At 39.7% G+C, this 26,835-nt stretch overlaps 1 long non-coding RNA gene across 1 annotated transcript; it reads right to left on the bottom strand.

The window, feature by feature from the left end:
• Positions 1 to 10,225: 10,225 nt before the first annotated feature.
• On the bottom strand, positions 10,226 to 26,446 carry LOC139591393 (uncharacterized). The gene is made up of 3 exons (XR_011679630.1): positions 25,559 to 26,446; positions 21,962 to 22,089; positions 10,226 to 10,299 (listed from the first exon to the last, which is right to left on the bottom strand). It is a non-coding gene; the product is annotated as an uncharacterized lncRNA (long non-coding RNA).
• Positions 26,447 to 26,835: the final 389 nt, after the last annotated feature.

Consider the following 26,835-nt stretch of genomic DNA (forward strand, 5'->3'; position numbering starts at 1 on the left):
AACTACCAATTTTTTACTTGCGTTTCAAAATTCATCTGACAAGCTGTAGTGAAAAGAGAGGTAGAATATAGATTAGGCTCTAGAAAAAGCTCTTGTTTCAAACCAGATAAGGAATAGTCACCATTTTATTTTTGTTTTCCCCTTATCCAAGATTTTTACTTGCTTTTGGGTTGGGGTTGAGTTTTGGTTTTGTTATTGCTTTTTGTGTGTTTGCTTCAAAAGAAATGTACCCTGTGTGAGGCCAGTTTTGGTCACATCAAAGGTTCAGGTTACAGTGTCACCAGGTTCCCAGCAGGACACTGCAAATTAGCTGTATTGCATTCAGAAGCCTTGGCTGTGTATCCATTCTGAAAGCCAGGGTATTGGCTGTTGTTTTCTCAGAATGCAAAACCAAAGACTGTTGGATCTCTCAAACACACACCCCGTCAGGGTAAAAAGCTAGATTTAAAAAACATGTTCATATTTAGGATATTCCAAGGGATATAAATAGTCTTGGACCAATGGTTTATGGACTCAGCATAAATTCCATGTGTCTCCGAAGCTTCTGTTCTCCCAGGACTTTTCCCATCCCTTCTGTCCCCACAGCGCTGAACATAAAAGCAGTCTCAGCTTAGCAAAACATGATCAGGGATTATGTCAATTAAATTTTAAAAAAAATTCCTCTTATGTCCACTTCAGCATGGCACAGATACAACCTGTTTTGCCAGGGCTGGCACAGCTTAAGGCTTAGTCATTAGTCATTAGGACAGAAATACACACGTTAGGAAATCAATAGCCAGTTTTGCAGCAGAGAGGTAGCAGAAAATAAACAGAGCTGTACTCTAGGAAGCAATTATGTATTTTCCTCATTTAAGCTTTGAACTGGAGAGTGAATCTGATGGTGGGAAGAAAACATTAAGCACAACTGAGGAGGGGAGAATGTGTCCCTTGCAAATAATTTCCCATTAATAGCTGCCTGCTCTGACATCTTTTGATCGAGCTATTTCTAGAGCTAACCCTCTGCTTGTAAATACTAATGGTGCAAATACTTGATGCTAATCTTGTTTCAGAAATGTTTCATCTTGGCTAGGCATTAATAAACCCTGGACCAGAAATTCTAGGAGTCCAGCCACGCACAAGGCCTTGCTATAACAGATCAATCAATAGTGGAGGTAGGTGAAGACCAGAAGGATGTTTAGATGCCTTTGTGGTTCTTCAAGCACATTTTGATTCAGCCAAGATCTGGTTTGGCTTTCCCTTTGCACAAGAAAATTTTAGCTTGTGTAAATGGTCATAGAAAATAATTGCTAGTTCACAGGTTTAAGTTTGCTTGATGAGAAAAGAAAATTTGATTTGGTGGAGAGAACAAGACCCGTGTAGTGCAGTCATCCATCTGGACAGTACAGGTAAAGCAAGGGGATATCTGCTCTCACTCCAGGTACAAATTACAGGAATAGCCATTACAGACTGTTCGCTAGTCATGTACAGAAAGGGGGGTCTATTGTATACGCCAAAAATGGATTGTGGATTTTTAAGTCTCCTTAAAGGAGTCAGATTTTCAGGATCCAAGGTCCTCAAGACAATCTCATTCTTCAGTTGTTTTTGAAAGCCATACTGTATAGACCACAGTCTGTTAAATAACAACCAAACTACAAGTTTGCTCTTATTGCAGTGAATTATTATTATTATTACTATTACTTCATTGCTATTGACAAAGATTGGCAGCATGGGTGAAACAACTGGAGACAGGTCTCCTCTTTGAAGGAAGTTTTGTAAAATATGCAACACAAAAAAGACAAGCTCAGCTCTAAATAGCTTCCACTCTCAATGATGCATTAAGGGGAGAGAGAGAAATATTACTTTTCCATATTCAGTGCACTGACAGCATTGAACTTTCACCACTTATCTGCGGCTAAAGGCTGTCCTCACTTATGCCAAATAAAGGGTAATAATAGCAACAAGTGTCACTGGACAAAAGTGGTGAGTGAGTCTTTGGTACAGCCTGTTATTGATAAGACTCTGATCCCCTGCCCAGCTGAAGAACAAGACTACAGCTGCCAAACAAAGTGCTTTTGTTTGATGTGGTAGCTGCAGCCATGTAGGGAAAGGTGCCAAGTATGATACTGAAGTAGCCTTTTAATAGCAGATAGCTAAAATGAGAGGTTGCACTGAGTGGGAACACAGCACACATGGGGGAAGGCAGTTTTGCTTGATGTGTGAAAGCTTTCTGTTTATACAAGCTGATGCACATGGCATTACATAATTGTAATTAGATGCTTTTTTGTCTCAGGAGACATCTGAATTGTAGCTTAATCATTTGTACGTGACATCCTGCAGCTCCTATTAACAAAACAAAAGTTTTGAATTGTACAAAGATATTAAAAAATCCCAAATAGAGTTTAGCAGGAACCATGCTCACCTTTCCTTCCCATAGCTTTGCCTTAGACCCCCTACAACCAGCTTGATGTTTATGGAAATTTATTTCAGGGTAAATTATTAACAATGCAGACAGTAATGTTGTGATTCTGTTTCAGTAATGTTATGATTCTGTTTCATTCAAATAAAAAAAGAAATGTACTGTAGGATAAAAGTCAACAACTCATTACACAAGTCACCATCTAGTGGTATGTAAGAACATGAACTACTATTATTTACGTTTAGATGTTAAATAAACCTTGCAATCATAGGGACTTAAAATAACCTCTTCAGTGCTACTCCAAATGAATTTGTGAATACATATATGGTCCATATGTGAATATATGGTTATTACATATATATTCTGTTTTTAGATGTATGTATAGTTGTAGTATAGAGTGATATTTTAAGTAAATTTGATGTTATTATTGATGTTGCAAAGTTTAGTTGCAACAAAGTTTTATGACATATATTTAAAATTATGGAGCACTACAGTTTGTAGGGTACATGGTTTTTTGGCCTTTTTCTCTTCTCTGTATGCAGACAGCTACAGATGCATTTATGTGCATCTGTAGCTCTATTTATGTGCCTGTAACTGATGCTCCAGAGCATGCCATGGAAGGGGTCAGTATTTCTTACTAGGCAGCTGAGTTGCAATGCAACTCAGTGGTTTGCAGTGGCAAACTTGTGGTTTGCTAGTACTATTTGGTTACTGCAGGAAGAAGTGACATCTCCCCCACTGCAGCTATCTGTTTAGAGGGAAAGCTATTAGGACTGACAGAGAAGCTCATTCTTGCTCATTATATTCCAAGCCCTTACAGATGAGGCAATTTTTCACTCTTCTCAGTTGTGATAAAAGCTGAGGACAAATACAGCATTATACTCTATTCAGCCTGTATCTAAAAATGTTCTGAATTTATTTATCTCTGAAGAAAAGCTGTATGCAAGCCAGCACTTTTTTCTCTCCCCCAGTCTACCTTTCCTATTTGCATTTATATTTAGCATTATTTCACTTGGGGCCAAATCTTTGAGACATTATTTGACTTTAACCCAATCTTTCTTCCTGCATTAGTCACCATATGAGATTTGTCCAACAAAGGACTAAATTAAAACTTTGCAGACAGGATGTGCACTAGAACTTCCTGATGAAACAAAAACCACAGGGCAAACAAAACATGACATCAGATTACAAAGGTGCACTGATGGCAAGCCATGATATTTCTGCTCCTGGGCTTCCAAAATCCTAGAGGATACATGGGGTGGGGCTGGAGGCAGAGGAATGAGATAGGCTAGGTGCAAGGAAGGATGATCTGCAAATAAACAGCTATGATTAGTACTTGGCCATGTGCAGCTTTTGTTGCTTGGACTCCCACAGAAAGAGCAGTGTGACCGGTCACAGAAGCTAATAGCAGGTGCTGACCAAGGCCAACTCATCCTTCTCCCCACAAGGCTGCTAAGAGGAAGAATTTGACCATTTCATGCTATTCTAACTATCCTCCACTTTTGGGAGACATTTATCATGGAGATCTCTAAAGTTAAGGCATTGTGGTGGGAGATCTTTCACTGGTGAGCATTGTGGTGATTGAGCCAGGCTTCATTAAAGGCAACAAAATCATCTTACAAAACACCAGGAGAGCTTTGGGGATCAGTCTTCCTAAAACCTGGTGTTCAAAGCAGGGACTTTTAAACACTTTTACCAATTTTCAGTTCCTGCCTCCTTGTACTGAAGCTGGAATAAGGAGAAGAGCAAGTACTTTCTATGTGGACTCGTGCACTGGATTTGGTTTCCTCAGTGGCAGGGTAGTACACATCAGCTTAGTCACAGGATCTGCCTATACCCCCACTTACACTGCTTTAAATGCAAATCAAATATTTTACCTTAAATTTCTGCATTTAGCTAATGCATTTTAGCCCACATTTGTTTTAGTTTAGGAGCAGGCATATGGCCACTTACTTCAGCTCAGCTCAAGAGGTAACTGCTTAGGTCTTAGTTGTCTTCTTAATTTTAAAGTCTGCCTGGATAGTTCTCTGTGGAGTCTGGGAAGGGGAAGAAAGCTGAAAGAGAGGGACACAGTAATGTCCCTGCCTCAGATACCCTACAAGCCCTGATGCCAGTAGGAAAAATGCAGATTCATACTTCCCCAGATTATTTACTAACCTTAAAAATTCAATTCAGTTCTCTCCTGAAGGAATTTCCTGACATCCTATACTATTTTCTTTTTAAAGGCATGCAATGTTACAAGTGGCCAAAAGCGCCTCTTGCCTGATGTCTACTTTTTACGTGTTCTTTTAAAAAATGGCTTTTTGCCAATGGCATCTAAAAGGCAAGGTAGAACACTTGAATCTGGGGCTTTGTAGCACAAACACAGAAGAGTTAGCCAAAACACTCTAGAAGAAAAGAAAAAAGTGGATTTAGGAAATGCCAAGGCTCCACTGCAATTACTGGAACACTGAGGAAGATAAGTAACAAGGATAAGCTGTCAGATCTACAAGTGGTGTAAACTGGCATTGCTGAGGTAAATTCAGGGGCACTACATGGATTTTCACCACTGAGGGCTGAGGACTGTAACTAGGGAGGAATGTGTAACAGCCTTGTGAGGCACAGATTTTCCTTTCTGTGGAGAATATTGTTTCAGTCTCTCCCACGGTTTGTCAGTGACTGCTCCCTGGTGAGAACATGAAGAAATTGTCAGGTCTATTAACCTTAACAAATGTAAATATGAACCCAAATGTGGAAAAAATGCTTGGATCTGAGATGAATTTCATTCTAACAGACTGCACAGCTAAACAGTCACTTAGGCAGCCAACCCAGCAACAGCAGCCACTGGAAAAGAAAATTGTTCACCTCGCTCCTTTCAGGTTGTCCTTCCTTCCTGTTTCTTGTTTTGGTGGCACCTCATGTAAACAGCTGCACTGAAGGAGGTTGGAGTCACTGATGTGATTTATCCCAAATAAATTACCTTGCAAATGCAGGTCTTTCTTCTCCAGTCAAGACTATTGCTCACAATTTTTCTATATAACTGCAAAGAAATCTCACTCACCAATTCACTCACAAAGCTGCTGCTAGGAACAAGAGATATTCTCAGTTCTTGTAGCATCTGACTGGAACCCAGAGTTGTATCCCCTTATTTCTGTTCCCTGAAAGAATGGCGTGCCCCATGTCCCCTGTCCCCCAGTGAAAGAGGTTTTCTTTCACCTGATAAAAGCTGTTCCTGATCATGGGGAAGTGTATCACATCAGACTATGACCAGTGCTGCAAGACTGCTTGGAGCATGGCTTAGTTTGGGATGGAGTCCATAATGTTTACATTTCCCATAAAAACTGTTGCAATAAAAACAGTAATCAAAAAGAGACTTACCCCACATCTCCATGTCTGCACTCATACAGGAGGGTCTGAGGGATCCCACTGTACAGGACTGAGATGGCAGGAGCTGTGTGAAATGGCCTATTTCTCCACATTGTGAAAAGGCCTTTACAAAACTGCTTCCTGCAAAGACCATTACCCTACAAGGGTTGGGATGGGGCTAGAGGGAGAATTGGACAAAGGAATTCTTTACTTGGCAGATTCTTTGCATTTCCTGCCAACATACACAGACATGCCTGCAAGAAATGCAGGAAAAGCTCCAACTAAGTTTCAGTCTGCGCTTCAGGATCAGGCAATACTGGCAAAGCAACTCTGCAGCCAATCTGTAGCTTAAGGCAGAGAGAAGCCACTGTTTGGTTTATGGTCTCAGATTCACTTCTCCAAGGTCCAGATTCATACACAGACAGAAAGCTGTGCACTGCAGTTTTTAAGGAGTCAGAGGCTGGATTCTCCTTGGTGCTCCCATGGCACAGTTATGTACTGAACAGGAGGACTCCCAGGCTCAGGCCTACAGGCTGTAGAAGCTGAAGGTGTTCCAGCCTGGGGCTGTCCACCTGTACTTCTGCATCTCCAGCTGTGCCTCTGCTGCTGCCTCTGCATCACCAGCATGGCATACACTTCTGCATCTCAGCAGCTTCAGTGCCAACCTGATGACACAGGTTAAACTGCTGGGCAGAGAGGATAGAGTTAGTCTGAAGGACTGGGCACCTGTGTGCTGTCAGCTCTGTGTTCCAGATTGCAAGGCAAGATGTATTCTATTACCATCCGTATGGCCGTTGTCTTCTGTCAAGTGGGAAGTTTTCCTTATCTATCTCTGAGTGATCACAATCACTCCTCCCTCTGGAGGGACATCTGCTGATAACAGGCTATTGAATGTTCCTGCATGACTGATAAGAACTATATCATCCCATTGTGAGATGCTCCGCCCAGAGGGAGGAGCCAAGCATTCCTACCCGGATATAATCTGAGATTCTGGAACACCAGCACAGCTGTCTCCACTGGATTCCCCAGAGGAACAGCAGCTGCCTCTTCTTCCACTGGATCTTTGGAGGAAGAATACATCCTTCTCTACAGGACCCCCTGCTCCAACAGAGCCACACCTGACACTCCAGGAGCACTGCAGCCACATTTCCAATTGTACTGCCACCAACACCCTGACCAACAGGGTGTCAGGTTGGTTTCTGACGCTGTTGGTGTTGTTCTAATGTACTGCATTGTTTATTTTATCCTTTTATTTTCTTCCCTTTTAAAGAACTGTTATTTCCCGCTCCCATATCTTTTGTCTGAGAGCCCCTTAATTTAAAATTTATAGCAATTCGGAGGGGTGGGGAGGGTTTACATTCTTCATTCTCTTTCTTTTTACATTCTCTTTCAGGGGAGGCTCCTGCCTTCCTTAGCAGACTCCTGTCTTTCCAAACTGAGACATTCTGTTAGAGAGTAATGCCTTCCAGCCAGGGGTAAAAGTTTGTCTAAGCCTCTAAGTGCTGGGGCTGTGCCTGGGAACTGGAAGTCCAAACCTGGAGACAAGAGACACTGAAAGCAGAGCAGGGGAGAGAGATTCAAATTTTGTCTTTTCCTTGGCTGGATCATCAGTTACCTGTGAAGGTGGTTTTCAACCTCCAAGGTCTCATTGAGGGCTCAGGCACTGGTACTGTGCATTCAGGTGCTGGCAGGAACACATCTTTCTCATTCTGCAACAACAAACAGGATTCCCTCTGCTTAACAACCAAGTGTTCTAGGATACTTGCCCAGACAGCAGACTTTGAATTTCTGAGTGAGAATATAAAATAAGAGAGAATTCCAAAGCATTAGGAGAGTTGCCTTTCTATGCAAGAATATTGATGAATACTTTCCATAGTATAGTGGCACTATAGAGTATACAAACAATGGGACAAGGATAAAAAACAGGACTAGATGTGTCAGAATAACTTTAAAGCATACATGGACATTGGGTTCCTCTAGCTCCATTTGGATTTTAAAAAAATTTATACTTACTGCTCTTTCCTTCCCTTTAGAAGAAGATATTTAAATGTCAATGGAGATTTTATTTCATTTTGGAGCTTTCTTGTGTTTTTCAGTTTCCAAGTCAGAGTTAAATGGGTAGCCCTTCATTTTATTTAGCATGAAATGAATTACAAGAAAGTGGCACCTCTAGGAATAAAATGCCTTCAGTCTGCATGTTCATGTAAGTGTAAAATGTACTGCAAGGCAGATTGCTTCTCCAATTTCACTACACATTTGTAATAATAAAAAAGTGGACTCTGAGGAGAAGTGAGCCATGGGCTGTGTGATTTGAACAGCTACATTAACACACAAACTAAAAGGAGCAAAAGTTCTAGACAGTTCTCTATTAATAGAAAAATAAAACAGCACCCAGAAATGCATAAAGAGGCAGTAAATGAAAGATTGGATGATGTACATGGTAAGAGCAAATCTAGACAGATTTCCATTTGAAAATAAATAAAGGCTCCCAGTGGCAAGTAAATCATGGGAAGGAAGGCAGAAACAAATGAGCAGACAGAGGAAGAGAGGAGGGATCATACATTGCAATGTACAGTTATTGGTACTTGGCTAAAATACAGGGTTGGAATGAATGAGCACCTATACCAAGATTCTAATTAACAATACAGAGATACAGGGAACATTCCATCAGTGTTTGGTAGGAAGGGAAACAAATGCCTGAGTCATTCAGAAAGCAATGATAGCCTGTTTGTAATACCCACATCTGTCACACCACTCTCTGTTGTAATTACACTCCCCTTGATGGTAAAGAAGAAGATTATGGAGAAGATTATCCCAGGGAAGGATGTACTCATGAATCTGTAGGCAACATTCAAAGAACAATCCACTCAGAACTTGGCTAATCCAAGAAGCAATAGAGCATACTGAGCCACTGAGCCACATTTCATCATAATAAAGCTAAACAAAAATAAGAGACATACTTAACACTGAGCAGACCTTTGATACCACAGAAAAGAGATGGAAACTAGAGGAAAATACCTAACTAGTACCTAAATAACTCCTTCTGGGCCACCTGCAGGTAATCGAGGCTGCATCTTAAGGACAGAACAGAATAGAACATCTTAGGAAGAAGTCATGTTTTTTGAATGTCTAGCAGACAAAAAACCAAAACAACTGTGTATCTCTAACTCCACTTGAAAAACACCTATCTGAAAATGCCTATCCACCATGGAACAAAAAACCATTTTTAGCACTCAAACATACTGAGTATTTGCAAATATTTTCTGCTATTCATTCTACTTTGAGACAACTGAAAACAAGCTATAGCACTTCCAATTTAAACTTGATGGTCAGGGATTATATTATAGGTTGTCCATGTAGCTCAGCCTTAGAAAAAAGATGTGGAAAATCAATAGGATTCTACACTAATGATGAATCTTTAATAGCTCAGAGTAGCTTGTTGTCTTCAACTGATACCATCAGTGTAATGGCAGTGCCAAAGAAATGACAGACTTGAGCCTTTGCAAGATAATGATCACATTTACTCCTGTTTAGAAAGAAAAAAAAAAGGATTAAGGACACATTATTTTAGCAGTACAAGCAAAATAGCATGTTACAAATGCTCTGTTAAAAAAAAGGGGAGGGGGTTGGGAATGAAATTGGAAACAGATCTTACTGCTGGACTAAAACCTTGGTGGTTTGGGGAATCTGGTAATTGGTCCCTCGAGACTTCCTCTGGCCCTCCTCGCTTTCACCCAGATACCCTGTAAAGATGTTTGCAAAAATCTCTTTAGAGGTGCAGTTACCTGGCATCCACATTTTCCTGTTTCAAGGAGAAAATCAGACAGTACCACCTCTTTGCTGTTCCACCTTTGTCTCTCTGTGGAAGCATAAAAATCCAGCACACGCCAGAAACTTCCCACAGATCTTCCCAAAACAGACAGGGGAGCTATGTGGGTGCAAGGGCAAGCCTGGAAATCAGTATTTTCCTCTAGATGAAGGTGATGTGACCAACCCTGCAGTGTGGTTAGGTCATGAGTCAAGACCTTGAAATGATGCACATTTAGTTCCCAGTGCTAAAGCATCAAGCATTTTCCTAAACACCACATGGATATGTTGTATGATTGTCAGAGCCTTCCACTTTGAAAAATAAAGGAATTGGCCAGCAAAATGGGGATATGCAGACAGGCACCTGCCACATGTGCCTTCAGGACTGCAGGTGCACAAGTACCAGTACAACATTTTACAGCATTGTTTTTAATTTTCATCCCAAATCCCCAGCATCTCATATGGAAGAGGTTCATTGTAATTAAAGAGTACACCAGCTGTTTCCATGTTCCAGCTTTGTGGATGTGCTCTGGTTTATGCATATTGCATCTGAATTAATGTACACTTAAGCTAATGGGGGATCTCATGTGTAAAGTATCACAGAGAAGCTCATACATCCTCTTTGCACCCTGGACTATAATCTATTTGCATCCCACAGCCTTTTTTGTTTCAGACATACCTACACAGGAGTTTTACTTCTCTCAGGCTTCAGTTTGCACTGTGACCCTTATTGTTCCTCTTCTCTTCTGTAGCTGGCAAAAGAAAGATGTAGCATCTTTGTATTTTGTGCCTTGCCTGTAAGATCTGTGGCAGTGTACCATGTTTAGAGAGTTTGAGGCCAGAAGGGATCTTTAGCTCATCAGCTACTGCTCTTTAAACTGCCCTCTGAGTAACTTGTCATTGCCAAAAAATGACACACCTTCAGAGACCATGCCTGTTCTGGAAGTCATTGAAAGATGGAGAATCTATCACTTCACTAGATAGTTTGTGTCAATCACTCCTACCAGAACAACCTATGTCTTGTTTTTAGTTTGAATTTTCTGTCCTTTAGCTTCATGTTTCTTTCTGTACCCTTGCTTGCTAGATTAAATGGGTGATTCACTCACAGTATTTTCTCCCTAGTATGTGATTATTCTGTGACTAAGGTGTTACTTTTCTCACAGATTCATTCTGTAGTGCCCAGTACCAAATGCATGATCAGCCTTTATACTGTTCCTTGGAGAGAAACAAGTTAGATCACTTCTATCCTCTTTTATTTATTCAATTAAACATGTTTATTACCAAAATAAAAACAGCTAATTACTCCCTGGCTAACTATCCTTCTTGACTGCTTTTATAGTTTCACTGACCTGTCAGGGTGTGCTTCTACCTGGAACAATATGCCAGTAGTTAAATCAAGTATTAACCAGCAGAGATTGACATTAACTAATGTAAAAGTATTCATAATTTCAGCTACTATCAAAGAGAAGTCAGGACTGCTGGTAACAGCAGTTACCAGAACATTTTAAAGGCTGGAGGACATTTTCAGTACTTACACTGAGTGACATACTCACTGTGATGGCTTAGTCTAAAATATATGTTGTCTAAAGCACAATTGTGCACTTTTGGCACAGCAGCATTTCAGAGCTAGCAACTGGGTGGAAACATGGAAGCACCAACATGACCCTTTTAGGTTTCCCTGTAAAAGCCAACTGCCAGAGAGCTTCAGAGGCATTCTCACCTACCTGTCAAAGTCAAAGGGGCAGAAGTCTGCATGGGCTGAGCAAAGCTGAGGGTGCTGGGAATGCCAGCTGTTTGCTCCACCACTGGAGCTCCAGAAACACTGGTCAGTGCAGAATCTTGTCCCTCAAATCAGCCTCCAGCCTTGCCAGGTGCCTGCAGGCAGCTCTAGCTCTGGAGGGCAGGGCTGTCATTCCCCCAGTGAACATGCTTGCAGATTTTTTTTCAACCAGCTTAATTTCATTGATCCTGCTTAAGGGCAGGTCACTATCCCTGGTTACATCAAGCAAATTGGAAGGGCAGAGAAGTGAAAGTGAGAATGTGGGAGCTGGCAGGAGTGCCTTTTTTAAAATGGTGAAAAAGGTTGTGTTAGAAGAGAGTCAGTTATCTACACGAAGTGTAGTGGTCAGGTTTACCAGCTCTACTGTGAGTTGCTTTTAACACCAGAACACCTTCAATTCACTATGGGTTTATTCTAGTAAGACAAATGGTTTCATTCCTGATTATAATGTTGAAAGCAAGAGTGTATAGACAAAGACAAAGTCATCCTGAGCAGCACTTTGCATTTGAAATCTCACTTAACTGCTGCCTTGGCTCTTTGAAGGATATTACACTGGCATCCTGAATTGCTGGTTCTTAGATTTCAATGATAGTTTACAAATTTACAAAGTTACTCCTAGCCACAGGGACAAACCCCCACCACCACCCAAAAGAAAACCACAAAAAAAACCCAACAACAACAACAAAAAAACCCCACCAAAACAAAACAAAACAAACAAACAAAAACACTACCAAAAACCCAATAAGGAACATTTATAAAAACACTGTTTCATACCATCTAATTTTCCTCCAATGTACATTTGATGCCCTTATCTAAATTCCTCATCAATGGAGTCATTGTCATAAAATTCAATTTTAAAATTTAAAAATATATTTATATTTTCTTCTGTTCATTCAATTCTGTTTGTGTATAACTGAAACTAACTTATTTGAAGTGCTACTTTAAAAGAATTGATATTCAGCACCTTTTTATTAAATGTCGAAGTTTGTTCACAAAAGTAAAATATTCTTCCTAGTCCTGTGCTTATGGTTGGATTACGAAATAAAAACTTCAGAGATATGAAACAACTTTGGGGGGAAAGGCAGAATGTTAGTTTATTCCAAAATACAGATTTCCATACATGAAATATGAAAACAGCTTCTAATATAAGAACAAGATTTTCAGACTCTTAATTTGCAGCGGTTTGGAGATAATCACATTGCAGAGAAATTCCTCAACATTCCTGTACACTCAAGGATGACAAAATGAAAACTGCCATGTAATTCAAAAACACATTTGGCAAAAATGCAAGAGATAATTTAAATTTTCATAGTATACATTCAAGGCTGTACAATGAGCCATATATAGCTTCCCTTTTTGTATTATACAGTATATGGACTAGGAGATTGTTTAGAATAATATTAATTTTCATGCTATAATAATATGCATTGCTTTATGGCTAAATATTGTTTACATCTTCCAATATTCCTGGTGTGATTCCATGTTGCCTTCAAAGTAGGCAACAAAGTGGAGAATAATAAAGGGACTGTGCACCTACACATACAGGTATTGGAACATTTTAATATCTCTGTGTATTGGGATATCAGTGGCTTTTTTAATTAGAAAAAAATTTAAAATCCCTTTTGTGCTTACCAATTACAGCCTAATTCTAAGTGGATTTTGGAAAAAATTATTAATACCTCTATCATGATGATGTGACCTGACATTCTGCACTTCATTGCTTCTGAAGCAGTCACTTCATCACTTTCTGTGCTTTCCTGCTTTTTATCAATAAAAAAATTGTTCTTTTAACTGTGCTGCACTTATGCTTGTTATGGATTCCACTCTTATGCTGTTTTACTTCTGATTGGCTATATTGAACAATTGAGGTTCTTTGTAATAACTACAATAAGCCTTATAACAATTATTGCTACCTTTACTGATTGTGGAAAATTATTTTTCCATTTATTTGAGAAATTGCAAAGCTCTTTCCACTTAGGGAGTGTATTGTGATTTACTGAAGAAATTACTACTGCCATCAGTGCCAAAATTATGATCTCTATTAAGAATGTCATTCAGCCAATGAAAAATGTTATGGCAGTTAGACTTAATATGTAGTTAGACACATATTAGGTACTGTATTCTATATATAACAGACATTATTTAATAATAATAAATATATGTGATAAAATTCTCTTTGTTTTCTGGGAGCTTGAATACACAAGCTAATCTTAGCAGTAATTCTTCAAGGTAGATTTCAACTCTACTGAAAACACATATACTTTTTTTGGTGAGGGTTAAAATTCTCTTCATATAAAATAAAGAAAGAAATAGAGGATTCTGCAGTTTAAAAAGTTCTACACAAATGTAAAATTATTTTTTGGATGGAGATAATACCTCAGAACTATCTCGGGAGAAATTAAGCTTCATCAAAGGCAGGTTTGACTCAGTAGTTCAGAAGCCCCCCCATGTCAGAGTCCTCTGCCACCCCCAGAGGAGGGGGTGAAGTTTTCAATAAGCCATGCTGTAATAATGTCTGGAAACTTCCAAGACTTGTCTGAAAAGTCTCTGCTTCACAGCTCTGTTTTGCACACAGTAGGTACTAATATTCAGCAATAAAGTACCCTTATGTCTCTTTGTGTCAAGTATTTCATTTTTCCATAGCTATTAAAAGCACTTCACAAAAGATAGGTTTTTTTCCTTTTTGTGAATTGATCCTCACCTGGGTTACAAGTAGAAGAAACATCAGTAGTTATTTATGCAGTGCCATAACTGTGATTTTACTTCAAGGTAGTCTTGGGAAAACTAAAAACAAAACCAAAGTAATGTCTTTGCTTTGAAAGCTTTGTCAATAGGTTTTGTTAAAAGACTTGATTTCTGCAGGCTGAATCCTGCAATGCAAACAGGGCTTTATTGAACAGTTAATTCCTTAGTGTAGTTCTGCAGAGATTTGATGGACTGGAATCAAGGCTTCTGCTCATGACTGTACAAGACCAAAATGGGAGGTAGTCTTTTAATCCAAGGAAGAACCTTGGGAACACCACCTGCTACATTTCTCTCTTTTTCTCAGGAGTTCCTTTTCCTCATCTTTCTTGTCTCCTTACTCCATAACAAGGAGGTTTTGATAATAGAGAACTCTCTCTCAAACCTATCTCTAATTATTACCATCCTTCTCCTACTGCCTCACTTTCTGGACTTGCACTCAGAAGTATCACTTGCAAAACACTTCTATTGCCACTCTGGAAATGTCCTGAATTCATAGTCTAGGCATGTTCTTGAAATAAATATGGTTTTCCTGCTTAAAGTGGCCTTCCTGGAGGTCAGAACTGTTCAAGAGACAACATTCCCACAGTGCTTCATGAAGTGTATGTCATAAATCACAGTCACCACATGCATACCTTACCCAATGCAGACATGGTGCATTAGAAATGCAGATGACTGAGCACTTTCTTAAAACTGCCTTTCCTCTCTCGCTATCTTTTCAAGAATTGTTTCAGGGAGACCAAATCTGACACTGTGAGATTTAGGAATTTTTTTCACACAGAAAACATGAAATTCTGTGGGGCTTGGTGAAATATCCATTCTTCTGCTTACGTTGCTTTTTATATCTTTTGGAAGAATAGATGTTTTTTCTACCACACATAAGGAATTTCTACTGGTTATGTTTTCTTGTCAAAGCTGAGATACTCTTCCCTCAAGAGGATTTCCTTTGAGTAATTGCCTAACTGGTGGCCAATGAGCTGTAATTACTCCAGATGAAACCAATTGTTATCATTCCTTACCATGAAAACTGCACTCCAAACACTCCAAATAGCATTCCCATTAGTCATATCTCCAGCACAACCTGCACATTTTTCCTGCTGAAAACAGATATTGATTTGACACTGTGCTGAGATGATATGATGTATAACTGATTGTACATTTCTGTGTAGTATTAGATTAGACTAATGCATCCAGGTTTTCAATCCAATTACGCCTGCTCAGCTGATGGAGGGAGTTGTACCCTGTGCAATTGCCTTGGCAATTGCCAATATCACTTTATGATAATCTACTTAGAGTAACAGAATCATAGTGAAACAGGAATAGGCTGAGTTTCTCCCAGGTCTTTTCTAATGTCGCTTCCTTTTTCAAGGAACATTAGGCTGATCTCAGCTGGTAAATAAACATTTGAATCCTACTCATGAAAAAACACAGAAAAAATTACTCAAAATTTTCATGGTGTTTTAAGAGTGTATCACATTGGCAGTCTATCACTGTTCCATGAATGCACTATGGTATGATTTGGTCTTGGCAATTTATGATGGTAAATACTTGAATTGTGCAGCTGACCCTGGATCTGGACTCAAGATTTCCCCTACTGTAAGATTAGCTAATATATAATTTTTTATTCCCTGAACAGTACCTGCTTGATAAGACATACAGTCACAGAGAGTCAAATTAAGTTTGGCAGGAAAACTAAGTGGTAAACATTTTGTTAATATCCAGCTGGACAAAGAGAGGAACAGAACTAAAATGAGCAGGAGACAGAAAGTACAAATGGTCTTTGATCATGAGTAGCTGCATTTTTAAAAAGCAAGGAATTGCCAAAACACAACAGAATAATTTTTGTTGTTGTTTATTATCCATTACTTCTCATGGAAATCTAAGTCCTATCACTTTACTCTCCTAGTTGTTGCAAAAGTACAATAGTATAACCTGAAGCATGTCAAGGAAACAGACTCACCTGAGAGTCTTTTGACTCTCAGAATGATCAGGACATGAAAAGAATGCTCAGCTTCTGTGGAGCAATAGCCAAGAAACTAAACAGCATTAATACACAAACCAGAAAAAAACAACTTTTTTTTTTTTGTGAGAAACTGCATTACAAAATCTGTGTGATACTGAATTGACTGTAAGATAGATGAGGTTAGTTTTGTCCTTGAGAAAATGGACAAAAGTAGCAAATTTTCAGGATGAAGATGGTGGTCAGGCAATAGCTCTGAAAGGGCTCACCAATGAAATAGTTTGATTACTGAAAGTGGTGGATAATTCTCTTAAACCTGCTTCACACACCTGAAGATATTAGACATGATTTATACTAACTGACCAAAAAACAGTTTCAGGGAGAACCATGGAAGTCCAAATATGGAATCCTGATGCCTGTCCTTGGCTTCAATAGCATGCTAATATCACAAAGAACAGACACCTGGATAAGTATGATCAGTTAGGGAAGAGTTTTTCCACGTTTTTCTTTAAGGCTATGACTTAACTTGCTGGCTTGGTGGAGTTATTTGAAGAAGTCAGGAAGGAGTTGAATAGAGTGAACTGACTGGAGTGGTGTATCTTTCCTTCTAAAGCAACTTCAGTAGATTTCCTCACGTTTAATTTCCTGAGCATTTGTAATAAACATTAAAAAATAAGACAAGCAGAATGAACAAATGTGATGGTGGGCAGGAACCAGAGGGATGTGTGCAGGAGCCTGTTCTGGTTACAAAATTGATAAATGAACTGTCTGTGAAGAAGTGCACAACTTACAATAATGAGTGCCTGTGTAGATCACAGCAGTTGATAGCTTTCAGTATAGATAAACATAAAGGGATGAGCCCTGAACAAAAGTACTTCTAATGTCACATCTTAAATGATGGGCTCTGAGCCCAGCACTAATATTCAGAAGTGAGATTGTTCCATGAATACATCAGTGTATCGGTCAGTAGCAGTCAGGGAAAAATAGAAGTTAAAATTGCAGAAATTAGTAAGAAAAATAGAGAGTGCAATAGGCAGTGTTACTGTAACACTGTATGGATGCATGGCTTGACTACAATTTGAAAAACATGCAGTTTACATCTGCCTCTGCCAGAAAATTTATATTAGAATTAGAAGAGGTGCCAAGAAAAGCTTGAAGGATAATCTGAAATGGAAAATACCTTCTATAAAAGAAGCAATTGAGCAGGCTATGACTTCTGAGTTGGGGGAAATTATCCAGAAAAATTATAATTGGTATGAAGATGGTAATTAGAAAGCAACTGTGAGCAGTGCTGTCTACCACAAGAACTGCAGATCCCAAATGGAGCTGGTGGGGAGCCAGATTCAGAACCAACAACAAAGGAAATGGTTCATTGTGCATCATGTACCTGACAAGTTGAAATATTTGCCAAAGGATGCCATAGAATTATGGAACATTTATATGATCTCCTTTTGTTCAGCAAGTACTTGGTAATGAGAATGTGATCTTGGGTTAGGACAATCATACAAATCCATATGTCCACACCTACTTTTTGGTGATTACAGATTTGGTGCATTGATTAGGACCTGCAAAAAGGAAACACAATGCCATAGCAAAATGACTACTGAGGGAGAAATAATGCTGTGGGTAAATCATATATAGCACATTATTTTTCTTTTTCTTTAATGCCATGAGTGTTTTCTGAAGAGGCAGGAATCCTACTGTCACACCTGTAACTAAGACCATCAGCAACAGAGAGTTGTGTATCAGGGCAGGAACCTGCAGCCTGGAAGCCAGTGAATCACTGATGTTGTGTTCCAGGTGGTTTTATGTGGTAGAATAAGAAGTTCAGGGCCCTGGAGAGTTGGTACAACCAATTGCCTGCTGTGCACTGTAAATCAGGGAAAGCAGCTTGCAATTAACAAGGAGTGTTGCAGGTCTTGTCAATATACTCCATTTTACTGATTATCAGAAAGGTCCAAAACCTCTCGGTCAAATTGCTAGTGAATGTAAATTTCAGTCAATTAAAATTAGAGTTTTAAAGTTTCAGAATCAGTTAAAAAAATGAATCCTATGAAAAGGGGAAAAGTAATCATAAAACCTGGTCAAGAGGAACACTTCCCCTTCTACATCTCCTGACTACCACATATGACGGCTCCAGCTTCACAGAAGGAAAATCTCTGTTCAGTGAAAGAGTCATTGGCTACATAGTCATCTGCTCTATGTCTTGCACCCATTATTTGTACCCCCCCAAAAAAGTAAAGCATTAATATTTTACCTTTATGTCATCACAACCAAGAACTGGAGCCTCATCTAAAACCCCTTGAAGTCAGGGAAGGCTGTCATTGACTTCATCTGGCATTGGAATAGACCTTGAGAATGTAAATTGCCTGCTAGCAAGCTAAATAAAGATCTGGGTTCAATTCAAGTTGAACATAGATAAATTTAATAGTGAAGCATCAGTGAAGTTATACAGGTCTGCAAGCACACCAGCCTTCATTCTGTTTGTTGCTGCTCAGTTGACTTCAGTAATTCATTCCATGAGGTAACACATCAAAATGGCATTTGATAATGATTTTCACTATCAGTGAAGGCATGAAGCAGAAGATTAAGTAGAAATCAAAAGTTCCAAGGGTTAATGATAATATCTTACAAATGGGAAAGGATACTTTGCACTGTTTATGCCATGCACAGCATTTCAAAAAATCGAAGCAAATCCCTTTTTCAAGACAGCATGAAGTCAAGCCCTATCTAGAAAATAGTACATTTATTAGGATTTCAAGAAAAAGTGTTCTTGCTATTATCTCTGGGATGAGATAGACTTTGCAGGAATGACATAAATATTCTTGCCTCCAGTGTTTGATTGGCATAATCTGTCCACAACACCTACAGAATATGATACTATATTGCAGGAATGTGGCATCAGTCCTTTGTTAGGAGCAAATATTTAGAACATCTTGAAATATTTCATTGTCATACATGTGTCTGTGTGTATGATAGAAATAAATTTCGCTGCTTGGTGTCTCGGGATGTATCTTCTTGCACACAGAAATACTAAGGGCAGTCTTCATCATAGCACAGGGACATACCTTATTGTGGTATTTGGGTTGGAGAAGACAAGAAGAAATAAAACAGAAAGGGAAAAAAATTCTTGCAAGCATTTTTATCATCTGAACAATTGCTTTGAAGGGAAGAAAATATGCCCTGCTATGCTACACAAGTTTATATTCAAATTTTTTCTATTGCTATAAAACAAGTGTCACAAATTCACACAATTTACCACTGAGTTTTGGTTGGGGTTTTTGTTGTGGTTTTTTGACTGACAACATTTTTTCCCCAGTATCTCAAAGAAAATCCACCAGTGTTGTTCTTTGCAAAGATTACATTAAACATTATTGGCAGGAAAGAAGATAACCCTCAAGAAAACCACCTGGAACTGACCAGCTCTTGCCCAACTCTTTCATTCCTAATCACAAAATGAGAATCTTCTGCTTCTCAGAACCCACAACATCCCATCTACTCACTGAGATATTTTGCATAGACATTTTTGGTCATGTGGGGAATCAAATCTCTCAAACAGCAGGGTCAGTTGCTGTCTGGATGGGAGTCTCCATCACAAGCATTCTTGCAAGAGCAGCTCCTACAGGATCAAGGTGAGATACAACATTTTTTTCTGATTATTTCTTACATTCCAGCTGGTCTGTGGTCCTACATGATGACTACAGTACATCAATGATCGATTTCTATTTATTATCTCAAAACTATGTACAGAACTTCTTCTAGCTTTCCTACTATGTACAGTGTCCTACCTATAACCACAGAACGAGAGAATGCTTTAGGTTGGAAGAGGCCTATGAAGGTCATCTAAACCAACCTCCTGCTGCCCCTGATCCTGCCCTTAATTAAGGTAGTTAAATCTGGCTAGTTATGGCTAGAACATTTCCAAAGACATTTCTGCCCCTGCATTTTGCAGACTGTTTAAATTTATCCATGTGGCATTTGGCCAGTTGCCTCACCTGTCCCTGGAGCTAACAGTATCATTGGGACTGCCCAGGATTCCTCCACCCAGGAGCGACTTCACCAACACATTGAAGCACACAAATAGTGCCTAAGTGACCTAGGCACAACAGGCAATTATCTGAAATTTCCACCTTGGCAGTTTCTAGTCCACTGCTGTGCCATGAAACAGCACAGAGATCAATCTACTGCCTATTTGTCCCAAGCCAGTCCATTGCCACATCTACTCAGAGATCACCAGGAGACTTCATGGATCAGCCACGGAGCTGAAGACAAAATGCATTAGCTATGTGCACAGATAGAGTGCTGGTACCCATCTACATCAAACCTGAATGTAATCCTTTTATCACAGCTCAAACCCAAGCTTGTCAAAAATGCTTCATTCTTGGGTCTAACCAGGCCTACCACTTCACTAAATGTAACACTAACACACACATAATTATGGGGTAAGAGAAATTTTTCCCACTTCAGCACTTCCATGAATCCAGCCATGTGATACTGTCACATTTGTGAAGCATGATTCTATTTATATGTTCAAGTAGCTGTCATAGCAGCCTCAGCATCAAATAGCTGCTCTGCTGGAGTGAGCAGACAGTTGCTAATGGGAAATGTTACAGAACTCCTGTGGACAAACCTCATGCTAAGCAGTACTGCTGCTTACTGTAGGAGTAAAATTAGAACCATTTTGCATGTCTAAAAAAAATTGATGCTACATAAATGGGTGCTTTTAGCGGAGGGTGGTGCCACCAGGGAATTATCTGGATACATGTATTTCAGCAATTCATTTTAGAGAAATCATTAGGAATGGATGTCCATCTCAGACATTGTGAGCTCACAGCTTTCACCCTGGGTTAAACTAACTAACTTACAAAAAACCCAGTCAGGACAGAGTACCAGCATCATCTTTTGATTTTCCCTGAGACATACTGGTGATTACTTCATCAACAAAGGAAATTAAGACTGAAATGGGAAACAAAACCACACAAACTAATCTGGAATGGATGTGTGTCTCATATTTCCATTTGCCTGCAATTCTAATATACTAACACAGTACTTGCTGGTACTCCCAAAACCCCATAATACTCCAAAACCCACCAGCTTTCTGAGCAGAACACAGGGGTATGTACTGTGCTCAGGCATTCCTCTAACACACTTCAGAGGAGAGGCCATTTTTTTCAATTTCATGGGGGTTTTTTCTTTATTGCTTTCTGTAACTTGAAAACTTAAGAAAAAAGAAATATAGCTTCATTCTAACCATGGATATTTTACTGGAAAATATTAGCTTTTGTAATCTTTAATTATAAGACCTTCTGGTCTTATAATTGACCATGATTTGGAAACAGAACAATGTTTACAATGTTCATAGTTTTGAATGGGAAAAGTTTACCATCTTAAGGCAAGAGATGCTATCAGGCATGTCTTTGGCTTACAAGGCCAGATCTCCAGTACTTCATGTATAATCCAGAATTAAATTAGCTAAAAATTTATTGCATTTTATTCTATTTTTTTCATATAAGGATATAAATATTTTTATATTTAGACATATACTCCATATAAAAACATAGATAATAAATTATTAATTATATTAATTTGTTTAAAATTAATTAGAAGTAAAAATACATCATTTTATTATGTATTAAATTTTAATATATTTATTTTATTATTTTATTTATTATTGCTACTTTACAGCCAAAAACATTAAAAACTTTTGTACCAATTCTGTGAACTCAGAGGTTCATTTGCAATAGAATTTCCATACTTCCCTTGATGCTTCCCTTGAGAGAAGGGCTTCTGCAGCTGCCCAGGCAGGATGGTTCAGTGAGATGAGGGCTGAGCATAGTAGCAATTCCAGTGGAAAAGCACTACTGATATCTTAGCTCCATATGTCATTTTTTTAGGGTATTGGGGTACACAGGCATGTTCTGTACACACATACCTGTCTCAGAGCTGCTCTCTCCTCCTTACAGGTCTTGTCATCCACTCTCCTTCTCTGTGAACACAGACTCTCCAGCAGAGACCATGTTATTTGTAGCACTGCCAAGTTCAATCCACCTGCAGAGGCACCTGGAAAAACAATTTATATACACACAAAAGTACCTGTGGAGTTTGAACACACTACATGTCTTAGCACTTCTACTTCAGTTGAGAGAAATGTCACCAGCAAATATAGGTCAAGAAGAGGAAATGTATTCAGGTAGTTAAAGTTACCAGAAGAGCCCAGTCAAGCAGATTTGAGTCTTCAGGTAGCCATGAACCCAATGTCCTGACTTTATCTGGAGTTCCTTGCTGAGAGTGAAGCACTAGCTGGATGTGCCATGGGAGCCTTGGCACTGAGGATGTGCCAACCAGTAATCCACACTACTAGGATTTACTTGCCAAAGGGTCAGTGTTCCAGGATGTCAAATTGTCATTTGAGAAGTGATAAACTACAGAGAGATCACTGTTCACCAAGAAGGAGAGGAGACTCTGGGAAAAATTGAGATGTTATAAAACATTGTGCATTAATTATGCCCCATGAGAGTCTACTTCCAACAAGGGACTGCCATGCTGGCCAGCTTAGTGTAGATGATACCACATTTTCCCTGTCTATTTCAGGATCATTTTGCCTCCTTGGTCTTTCTTCACAGATTAACTTTTTGCAAACCTTGGAACAACATCCTGGCCCCTGCATATCACTGGCCCATGGTCTGTACTGGCTCACCAATTCAAACTGTGGCCCATTGCTACCTTTCAAAGAAAACAAAGAAATGGTTCTAAAAGAAGTTGAAGGATGGAGGGATAATTTTCTGTTGCAACTCATTGGGCAGCTCCCACCCATAACAAGCTCTGACTACGAAAGCACATTTTAGCACCTGGAGAGAGCAGCATCTCATGGTGACACAGATAAGATATCAACAGGGGCTCTAAGAAAATAGATCACTCTGTACCCATTAATGCTGGGATATCATCTACTCATATTGCAACATGACTTTATATCCTGGCTGGAGTCCAGGCTTTGTTACAATTAGCATATTAGCTTCAATTATGTAAGCCAGCAACTAGCTTTTAGCTAGTATCTGTAATTTACCTTGGGAAGAAGTTTGATTTTGTCTGTCTTGTTCCTGATGTAGCTTGATTGAGAGTGAATTTTATGCAGAATATTTCTTCTCTGGCTTAAAAGCTGTCTATTTCTAGAAGCTCTGGAGTCAAGGTCCTGTTTCACATCTTGGGAAATCTGGAATGGGTCTCCCTGTGTGCCCAGCTTGGGTGCTGGTTGCTCAAAGATGCCCAAAACCTTCAGAAATAGCCTTAAGTTTATATCTCACTCCAAGATAAGTTTCAGAAGGGACTCAGCATAGAAGGGTGATGCCAAAACTTTGAGTATGCATACCCCATTTGGGAAAACAGCAGAACTCCACCAGACAAACCACTGGGACAACTGGGAGAAAGGTGTCATATTAAAGTATTCACTGGTGACTCACACTTGAGACAACTTCTCTGTTTGATTGTAAATTTAAGGGACATCATCTGGGAAAATGTAATATTTTAATATTTTTGCTTGTTTTTACAGAGGCGGGCGGGGGGGGAAGTTCAGCAACAATGACTTATGCTGCTGACTGTAGCACAGTAAGAATAAGTTCACAGGTAGTTGTGAGGCATTTAAATGCTGCAGTGGAAAAAGGCCATGGGTATACCATGGCCAAAACTGTCAGGTCTTTGCTTTATGTTAATATATTAACCTTCCCTCAGTAGAATAGAGGCCTAAAGATAAATTCATTCTCTCTCCTTAAAATAGCCTAGACATAGCTAAAGCAACTGAGGAACAAAGGACTGAAACACTGTTGGAAAGCTGGGAGCTGTTTGAGCTAAAAAGGAAATGGTTATGAAGGATTAGAAGGAGATGCAGTGGCTCCCCTGGGCCTTCAGCTTAGCAGAACATAACCATGACCAGCTCTTGTGATGACCCTGAGAGACTAGGAGAAGAGCAGCATGTGTAGGACTTGTGTTCTTACATCAGGTAAGACAAAGAACATTCCATTAACTTATGGCAATGTGGGAAAATGGAAGAGCAAATGTCGATTGACTGCTTTTTTAAAGTGAGATATGAAATGAAACACTTATCACCAGAACAACCTCTGATAGATGAGATCAGAGAAGAGAAGAAGTGCCCCAGCTAAACAGAATTCCTAGGAGTTTATCTGTGGATAATCCACATTACTCTTTTCACAGAGCTATGATCTGATATTTAATTTTTCCACCACATTGTGGTTTTGGCAGGATGTTTTTACTATCTCATATAAGAACCAAATTGTTTTGCAGCTTTAGGATGACAAACTCAAACTCTTCTTCAGGATAACACTAAAAAATGAAGAGATAGAAAAAGACTTCAGTGATGCACAGTCCTTATGTGTTGTTTTGTTACAAGACATGTATCATCAACTTCCCACACATTTTTTAGGCAGGAGATCTATGGGATGCTCAGCTTGGTGCTCCACAGATGCCACCACCATCAAACAAATGACAGGAAATTGGCAGCATGCTGTGGATTTACTTTCTTCAACTGAATGGAAAACACTGTTCAGTATGGATCTAATACCCTTCCCTCTTCACCCACTCCTGCCATGCCTCCATGCCTTCAGGTTTCCAAAGCAGGTCTCAAGTTGAAGAAAAATCAGTCCTTCATAGGCTGAGTGTAAGGTTTTGCCAATGTACAGCAAAACAGCCACTCCTCAGGTGCCACTTGGAAGATATCCAGCCACTCCCTCCCTCCCCGCCTCCCCTCCCCAACAACACTCCAGAGAACAATTTCTTTTCATAAAGGGGAAAGCTGGAAGAGAAAATACTTAATTAGGAATTTCAAGAAGAATTAGAGTGGGTGGGACATTATCATTCCATCTGTGTTTGTGTTACAACTTCATCTGGAAACTAAGCAGTCCATTGCACATGCCACTATAAATGACAGCCCGTGCCCCAGGCTGCTCACCCCACAGACAGTCAGCAATTACAGCAGTGCTCTCAAGTGGCCAGCTCTGAGTCACACCTAGTACTTTTCGTGTGTGCATGCACCTTAAACATTCCACAAGCTGCTAACGAGGCATTTGCCAACGAGGGAAAGGCTTTGAATTGTGTATGTTTCCTGCTTTAGATGGAGACTGGTACAAGCTGAGAAGTGAGTTGCTGTATTCTCCTAGCCCTTAATCTCCAGGGTTGGCCCTGCCTGCACACAAGCTGAGGGCAGCTGGCTGCCAAACTGGCCCAGCAGTCTCCTGCATCCCCTTCAAGTCAAAGGCATTGGCACAAAGTCTCAGTGCACCTAAGGAGCTGCGAGGAGCTCCAAAGACAAAAGTCTGTCATACTGTTTCTAACAGCCCTAGACTGAACTGATTTCCTTGCAGATGAACCTGACAAATACACAGCATGACTAGAGAGCACAGCAAAGGTACAGAATCGGTGCTTACTTGTATTATTTGCTGGTTTATACCTATACAGCCACAGAGAATGGCCCTTGGTACACTCCAAGCTGAACAAGCATCATCTAAACCATAGGATTTACCTGGTCAAGCAAGTCATCCTCAAGGGAGGCACTAATATTTCTTTCAGGCCTTTCAAGATGATTCTGCCTGCTCTTGAGTTGGGCCTGGCACTGGGCTCTGGGGTAGTGTGGATGCCCATCCCCATGTCTGTGGTTTCAAGGCAGAGTTGATAAGGCAATTTCCTTTCCCACAGAACTTTTTTCTCCTCCAAAGCCAAGTGTGAGTATTGGTTTACCAACCAGGGTGAATTTCAGCTGCCTAAAAGAAATCACAGAGTCACAGAATGGTTAGGGCTGTAAGGCTGTTTAACCTAGGGAACAGAAGGCTCGGGAGGGGATCAAAGAGCATCTCATTAATTTACCTGAAGGGAGAATGGAATAAAAGAGGGAGACAGGTTTTTTCAGTGGTGCCCAGGACAAGAGGTGACAGGCACAGAAAAAAACACAGGAGGTTTCATCAAAACATAAGGAATCACTTTTTTTTTCTGTTTTTACATCACTGAGAGTGATGAAGCAACATCTTGTCCAGGGAGGTTATGAATTCTCCATCCTTGGAACTCCTCAGGAGCTGTCTGGACATGGTCCTGGTCCACCAGCTATAGGTAGCCCTGTCTGAGGTCCCTGTATAAAACTCATATGTGCATTGCTTTCCCTCACAGCAGATTATTGGCAGAAAGACATGTCATTTCTGTCAGAGCTAACTGGAAAAGGAAGCACAATTAAGACTGCAAAAGACAGGCAAAATCGAACCCTTATAGCAAAGAGCTGCTCAAAACAATCCTGGTTGTTACAGTGGATAAAACACGTGAAAGGAGAAGCTTGAGGAAGGACAGATGTGATGTCTGGATCTTAAGGCAAATGCAGGGTGGCAAATCTTATCCCTACCAGATGGCCCTATGATTACACAACCTTTCAGCACACTGATGGAGTTTGAGATTTTCTGTCTTGCAAGAAGCAGCTTCAGATAAGTTTCAGCAGAGTTAATATGCACCATTGACTTTTATTCAGTTTTAACAGACTTTTGCAATTCACTTTTTAAAACATACTTCTGCTTTATGACTGCTACTTTCTCATACTCTCCTCCTTAATCTCTTTTCTCATAGATGTTTAATTGTGTAGAAGAATCACTGTGATGTATTTAACTTTCATATGATTTCCCTGTTTGGTAATAATACCCCCAATTAACTACTGTTCTCATTAACCAATTTACTCATTTATAATCAAGGGCAATGGCTTTAGCAGTTTTAATAATATGCCTTGTTAATAATGCCTTAATGAGGATTACCCTTATACTGCTC

This window comes from Agelaius tricolor, unplaced genomic scaffold (assembly GCF_023055355.1).
Source record: "Agelaius tricolor isolate 1412-34295 unplaced genomic scaffold, bAgeTri1.0.p SCAF_6, whole genome shotgun sequence".
In the NCBI taxonomy this organism is placed as follows: Eukaryota; Metazoa; Chordata; class Aves; order Passeriformes; family Icteridae; genus Agelaius; species Agelaius tricolor.